General features: G+C 36.8%; 1 pseudogene across 1 annotated transcript; it reads right to left on the bottom strand.

Annotated features, from left to right (window-relative positions):
- Positions 1 to 714: 714 nt before the first annotated feature.
- Positions 715 to 1839, bottom strand: LOC141436712 (tRNA (cytidine(32)/guanosine(34)-2'-O)-methyltransferase pseudogene; annotated as a pseudogene). Its single transcript, XR_012452321.1, has one exon. The product of XR_012452321.1 is annotated as a tRNA (cytidine(32)/guanosine(34)-2'-O)-methyltransferase pseudogene (transcript).
- Between the last annotated feature and the right edge of the window lie 5494 nt (positions 1840 to 7333).

Here is a 7333-nt window from a genome sequence, read left to right as displayed (position 1 = left end):
TTTTTTTTTATTCGACTGGATGGCAAACAAGCAAGTGGGTCTCCTGATGGTATGAGATCACCACCGCCCACAAACAGTATTTATTAAGTATTTTTTATTTCAATCACGGAAATCGTTAGGCATGATAATCGGAAGACATAATGCTTCGGATTATCACGTCGTACATTATTGGTTCCCCTGCAGTTCGGTACGAGGTGCACGAATTAGGCAGTGCATTATTTAAGCGTGTACTATTCGTACATTAATTACACCCCTTTTATTGGCATCTCGCTTTTTAGGTACTTAGCTTGATCAAAAAAGCAACCATGTCACAGACAATATATAATAGTACTAACCATGTCTTGAACCAATACAGTATGTTGGCATACAAGAATGAAAACAATAAATCTCAGAACAATAACAACCTGTGTTATTCTTCTGAGCAATAAATACAATAAGTATTTGCTATGTTGACTGCTTAGATATCAGTGGTTTTTTGACAGCTAAGGTATTTGTGCCATTTAAATATAATAATGTTGGAAAAATTCTCAGCACCGTTTCCCTAGATTATGCACTGCTATTTGCGTTTAATGCTATCTAGTCATAATGTAGTAAAAATCTCAGCAACATCTAGTCATAATCCTGGATTTTGGCTTTGTTCTGGTGGAAATTTTTTAGTATGGTGATTGTCCTTACTATATATGGTCCTTGTTGTTAATTACAAAAAGAAAAAAATGAATTTTATTACTATTCAACTTTATTAAAATGAAACTAAATAGAAATGTATGTTTTCATGGAAGCAGCACTATTACAATTTTAAGTTCTTTGTCATGTCCAAAACTTCTCTGTAGGGGGGGTCAATGGGTGCTTGAATTGGTTCTTTGTATTCATATGACGTTTGTCCTTCTAACAGCAGGGGATATGAGGTATCAGAGTCATATGCACTCAAGTCTCCGCAGGCATTAAAAGGCACTATAAATCTATTAGGGCCTATGAACTCATTAAAGTCACAATATTTATGATCTAGTAATGGGTTGACCATGGTGGGTATATAACCATCAGGTGGTTGGTATTGTTGACAAATAACAAATGCTTCTATACTAGATGTCCTCGAGCTTCGTGGCTTACTAATTGTAACAAACTTGAAAAACTGTTTAAGCTGTGAATACAAGAGTGAAACATCTTTTCCTCTGAATATTTTGGCAACAAATACACCACCATCCTTAAGGACATGTGTTGTTATGTTCAAAGCAGCCAATAGAAGTTGTGATTGAACATATTCGTCAATATCATGTAGGCCAGTTACATCTGGTGCTCCATCACACACAACTAAGTCTGCCTTTAACCCTTCGAATTCTTTGATAATTTCATTCGCAGTGGATACTTTGGTTATGTCACCTTGTATTTGTTTGACACCAGGTAGAGCAGCCATAGCTTGTAAATCAACAGCTACTATCTTCACGTCGTCGTCGTTTTGAGTATTTTGCCTCAGCTTCTTGGTCAGTACTTGGCTCCAACTGCCTGGAGCCGCGCATAAGTCGACAGCGCGTAGCACACCTTCAAATATATTGTGTTCTTCATTGATTTGTAATAATTTAAATGCACTCCTGGCGCGCCAACCTTCTTCCTTGGCTAACCTATAGTATATATCCCGTTTATCCTTCGATGTTTTACCCATTTTAAGTAGTGATACAAGATACAAGAATAGAGCCCAGCGTTTCTGCTAGATTTTCGAAGTAGGTAAGTCACAAAATAGAATACTTAAGTCTTAGTTCCAAAGCAAATTGATTTTACTTCGTCAGTTAAATAAGTGCGAATATAAATTTCACACACTTATGGTTTAATGTTAAATTTACAAAAAACATTTATTTAAATAGTTTAGAAACACGATACATCACAATACTCTTTGAACACGACACACGCATGAATAATTATATACTCTTTGAATTGGTCCAAATTGGTCCAAATTTGGGGGTAACCTTTTCTTTCTTTCCCTTGGGGACCTGTAATGCTCGACCCTGTACTGCTCAGCCATCACTGTACAACCTGATAAGATAATACGAACTCATTTTAGATTAGAATTGACAACATTTCAATTTTTTTGCCTGGTGTTTTTTTATGCTCAATAAATAGTAGTTTGAAAACTAGGAGACCCGTATTTTTTCTTTTCGTGAAATTCGTATTCCAAGTTAGTCAAAAATAATTTTGAAATCTCGAAAAATTCAAAAACGCTTGTAAGGCTGAATCTACACATTGTCATTGCCTGGGCCATGAAAAAAAAAACAAGCTACGGGTTGTCATTTTGACGTTGTTTTTGAATTTTGATTGACGTTTGTTTGATTTGGTTTGAGTAATGGTTTGTGGCTGTGATTTGATGTTGGTTTTTATCGTATTTTAATTTTTCGCATTTTTCTGGACTGAATTGGAAATAATTGACAATAAAAATGAATAAACGAGTTCGTAAGTTAGATCCCCTCGTTACTTGCTTCGTTCCCACCTGCAAAAATACAGTTATAAAGAATCGTAAAAAACATTTTTTCCACGTGCCGAGGTCTTCGAGAGTACAATGGTGTGCTGCTGTAAATAAAACAAACGTACCAAAAACTGGTAGTCTTTACATTTGCGAAGATCATTTGAATGTAAGTAAGTATCTACTTATCTACAATATAACCTATGTATTTTAATCGTAGAACAAGATTGTTTTCTAGAGATGGGCCGGATCCTGGTTTGCTGGGTAATGGGTAACGGGTACCCGGCATAATTTTTGCCGAATCTGCCGGGTAACCGGCAAAATTACCCGGCATTAAAATACCTTCCATATCCACCGCTCGGAAGGGCGAAGCTGTGTGGGGTGAGGCAGAAAGTGATACTCTCAGTGTGATTTGTTTTTACATCACAATCTGTCAAATTTAAAGTTTGATTATTGATTCACAACATTAAAAATTTAAAAAATTAGTACTTAAATATCTCAATGACTAGTTACTATAATAATGATTAATAAATGAGAAAGTCGTGGCCTAGTGGTTTGACCCATCGCCTCTCAAGCAGAGGGTTGTGGGTTCAAACCCCGGCTCGCACCTCTGAGTTTTTCCAAATTCATGTGCAGTTACATTTGAAATTGCATTCAGTTACATTTGAAATTTACCACGAGCTTTGCGGTGAAGGAAAACATCGTGAGGAAACCTGCACAAACCTGCGAAGCAATTCAATGGTGTGTGTGAAGTTCCCAATCCGCACTGGGCCCCCGTGGGAACTATGGCCCAAGCCCTCTCATTCTGAGGGGAGGCCTGTGCCCTGCAGTGGGACGTATATAGGCTGGGATGATGAAACAACTTGATCTAATACTAAAATCTGTTAAAATTATAAGTTGATTTAAATAAAAGCGCAATAACCATTTTCCTATGAAAACAGTTGGTTTCTTTTTTTTTATTATTACATGTTATCCGGCATCATTATCCGGTATCTGGCCGGATCCTGAAAAAGTGCCGAAACTGCCGGGTACCGGATCCTAGCCGGGTACCCGGTGCATCTCTTTGTTTTCCTTGATTTGCCTGTTTTTTGACGATTACTAATGAATTGTTCTCATTTTATTCTAGCTGGAAGAAGCATTACTAAACTACCAAGATTGGATGGACCAAAAAACCAATAGACCCCGACTGAATCCCCAAGTCCCAAATTATTTAATGAACATAAATAAAGACCACGTCTTCTGCCATCAACATCCACATCAACAGTTAATGTAGATCCTCGTCTTCTGCCATCAACATCCACATCGACAGTTAATGTAGATCCTCGTCTTCTGCCATCAACATCCACATCAACAGTTAATGTAGATCCTGTACCAAATGTGCAAGAAAAAGGTGTGCTGTGCATTCCCGGCTGTTCTCATAAATCTATCCAAGTAAAACCCACTATGGTCAATCGCTTGGTTGTGCACGGATTTTCAGAAAAAGGAAACTTTTACATTCATTTGAAGAAGAGTCATCAGAGGGACATGATCCATCGGCAGTTGGAAGTACAACAGAATTTTCTGAAAATGAAAGTTCTAGTAACTTACCAATACAAAAAAGTTTAGCTGGCAGGTCTTTTATGTTAAGTTTAATAGAAAAAAAACCATTTTCATATATTGGTGTTCCTAAACAATATTATTGGATTATTCAATATATTGCAAAAGAATTAAAGATACCTTCTTTACATATTATAATAACATTTTATAAGTTAAAAAATAATGAAACATTCGCCAAAATAAAAGACCTTTTTGAAATTTCATTAACTACATTGTGGAGGATATTTAACAAATCTTTGAAAGCACTGAGTTTATTTTAGACAAGTAATATATTGGCCATCAGCCCTGAACATTAAGAGGAACCTTCCTACTGTTTACTACAAGCAAAGAGTATGCAAATGTTCAGGCAATAATAGATTGCTTCGAGATAGAAATAGAAAAGCCTAAAAAACCTGTAGAACAGGCCTTACATGGTCCCATACAAGAATTGTAATACCATAAAGTATTTGATAAGTGCTACCCCAGATGGTTTTATAAATTTCGTGTCCGAAGGTTATGGAGGACGTATTAGTGACATGTATTTAGTTGACAAAGTGGATATTTAGAGATAATACCAGCTAATGCTACTATACTAGCAGACAGGGGTTTCAAGCATTTAGAATCACATTTAGTTAAGAAATCTGTAAAAGTTCTGCGCCCGCCTAGTGTACTCAAAGGCACAAAAATGACAAAAGCAGAGGTGATTGATAGTAAAATTTTAGCTAGTTTACGCATACATATAGAAAGGGTTATCAGGAGGGTAAGACTTATTAAAATGTTGAAGCCACATGCTGTTGTAAATAATAAATTATTAAACATACTAGATGATGCAGTGGTAGTTGCTTGTGGACTTATAAATTACAGTCGCCTGTCATAAGGAAGTATTAGCATTGGAAGGCCAATTTAGGCCAAAATCACAGTGAATAATTATAATTTTGGTTTTTATTTATCAAAGTGTACAATATTCAAGAAAACTGTATGTTATATTTGTATAATTTTGATAACTGTGTTTTACTATAAATGGTATAACTAATAAAAGAGACACAATACGATTCATTGACTTTTATTTATCATAATGTACAGTCACGTCTAAAAGTATGTATACACAAAAAAATTTGAAAAATATGTAGCCACACATTTTTCATCATAAATATGTATCTATTACTGACACCAAAAAATTGTATTCATTAAAACTGTTTCAGTATTATGTAATCACAAAATGCTTCAGAAAGTTGCATACTTAAATAAATTCCATTTAAATGTATCCACCGTAGGCAAAAATAGTATACATGAATGGGTTCCATATACTATAACCACACCAATTTGCAAATATTTGTATACGCCGTTTGATTCATAAATATGTATCCAGACTGCAACAACAACCTTGTCTGACTGGCATAGAATCGTAAGTTGTATATTTAACTGATTTGACAATTCACGAAAACAGTGCGGACTTGTCACTGCATACGTCTATCTCACGATTATTCTATGACGCACTTGACAGTCCTTAGATTGAATTGACTTGTAAATATTGAGTATTTCAGTTTAGGGTCATTCTCAGAAAGGTGCACTAAGCATTTTTTTGTTTTATTTTAATTATATTGTTAATTGTTAGTGGTAGAGCCGCACTGTAGCCATCTTGGTTTGCAGTACGAATGGGCGGGCTCGACCGGGGTACACACTCTCACAGAATATCGACGTGAAGCAGGAGCTGGCTAGTCCTGCTACTGTGTTTCGTACGATGAGTGAGAGATCTATAATTAAAATTACAATGATTAAAGATTGCAAATCGTCGGCCTAAATCGCATACCTCGTAACTCCATTTTTTGTGAAAATTATGTTTTGACACTTTAGATAGTACTATTCTGAACGCATTAACGGCAAAACTCTTAAATACCAAGAGTAAACCGTTTAAGTTTAAAAAGCAAAATAGAAAACCTCGCAACTCCCGACCGCCATTTTTGTAAAAGATATACCACGTATCTCCCCCCGCCACTCCCTTCAGTACCTACAGTTTGCGATGGCGGTGTGACTGCACGTCAGTTTTGCGTAAAGATTTAAGAAGAAAACGGGTGCAGACTAACAGGTGTGTAATAAGGTTCTGCAATATAAACTGATTGTGTATTCTTGATAGATATTTATCATATATAAACACATTAGACTATTGAAAATGTAGTTTGTTTGCGTGCCGTGGACATACGAGGTTTGCTTCGCGTGTATCTTTACGCGTGAAGATAAGTTACGTGGTTTTCTACGCAAATTATTTAATCTAGTACGTAGTTGTGATTGTTCGAATAGGCATTTGTTTTGTTTGTTATTATAATTTATGTATTTTAATTTATGTACCTACCTACTAGCCTGTTACCCTCGACTCCGTCCACGTAGCATTCAGTTTTCACTATCCCGCTGGAACTATGAAATGTTCCGGGATAAAAACTATCCTATGTCCTTCCCCGAGACTCAAACTATCTGTATACCGAATTTCATCTAAATCGGTTCAGCGGTTTAGACGTCATGAAGCGAAGTAACAAACAAACAGACTTACAAACTTTCGCATTTAAATTATTATAGTGGGATGTAATCGAACTCGTCCCAGCTGCTTTACTTAAGGTTTTTTACTTATCACATTGTTTTGTTCTGTAGGCGGATACTAAAATGAATCAACAAAGGGAAGTAAGACTGCAGAAAATATTTTTTCAAAAATAGGAAAAAACGTATGCATGTTACAATTTAGATGTAAATCAATACGATGGATCTTTAATTTAAGTTCAGGAAGAGCACTATTTATTGATCTCAACGAGAGATTTGTTTTAGAGCGCAGACCTACACCACCTTGTATCTCACTAACTACTATTACTACTACTACTACCAGGGCGCTGTGACCCAAAGTGAGTCTTGGCCTCCAACACCAGATTACGCCACGGTTTGCGGTGTTGAGTCAGCTCTTGCAAGTATTCGACCCTGAGGTCAAAAGGTCTGTCAGGACCTCGTCCCTCCAGCGGTACCTGAGACGACCAACCGGCCTCTCGGTCATCCCAAGTGCGCTCTCTTCACGGCTCGACCCTCTCCCAACCTTTCTACGTGCTCGAGCCACGGAGTCTGGACGCCTTGATCTGTCCTATAACATTGGGATACCAGGTCCTCAAATTCCCTATTACCTCACCAACTGTGCAACATGAATTTGTGTGTCACGAAATCCACTCATCACGTCAATAACCAGCGTTCTCAGAGCTTTCCTGAACAAGAAAATGTCAACAGCCTTACAGCATGAAATTGTTGTGTCGCCCGCTAGTTTGCAGTCAAATTATT

This window comes from Choristoneura fumiferana, chromosome 17 (genome assembly GCF_025370935.1).
Source record: "Choristoneura fumiferana chromosome 17, NRCan_CFum_1, whole genome shotgun sequence".
In the NCBI taxonomy this organism is placed as follows: Eukaryota; Metazoa; Arthropoda; class Insecta; order Lepidoptera; family Tortricidae; genus Choristoneura; species Choristoneura fumiferana.
This window is presented reverse-complemented; position numbering and strand designations above follow the sequence as displayed.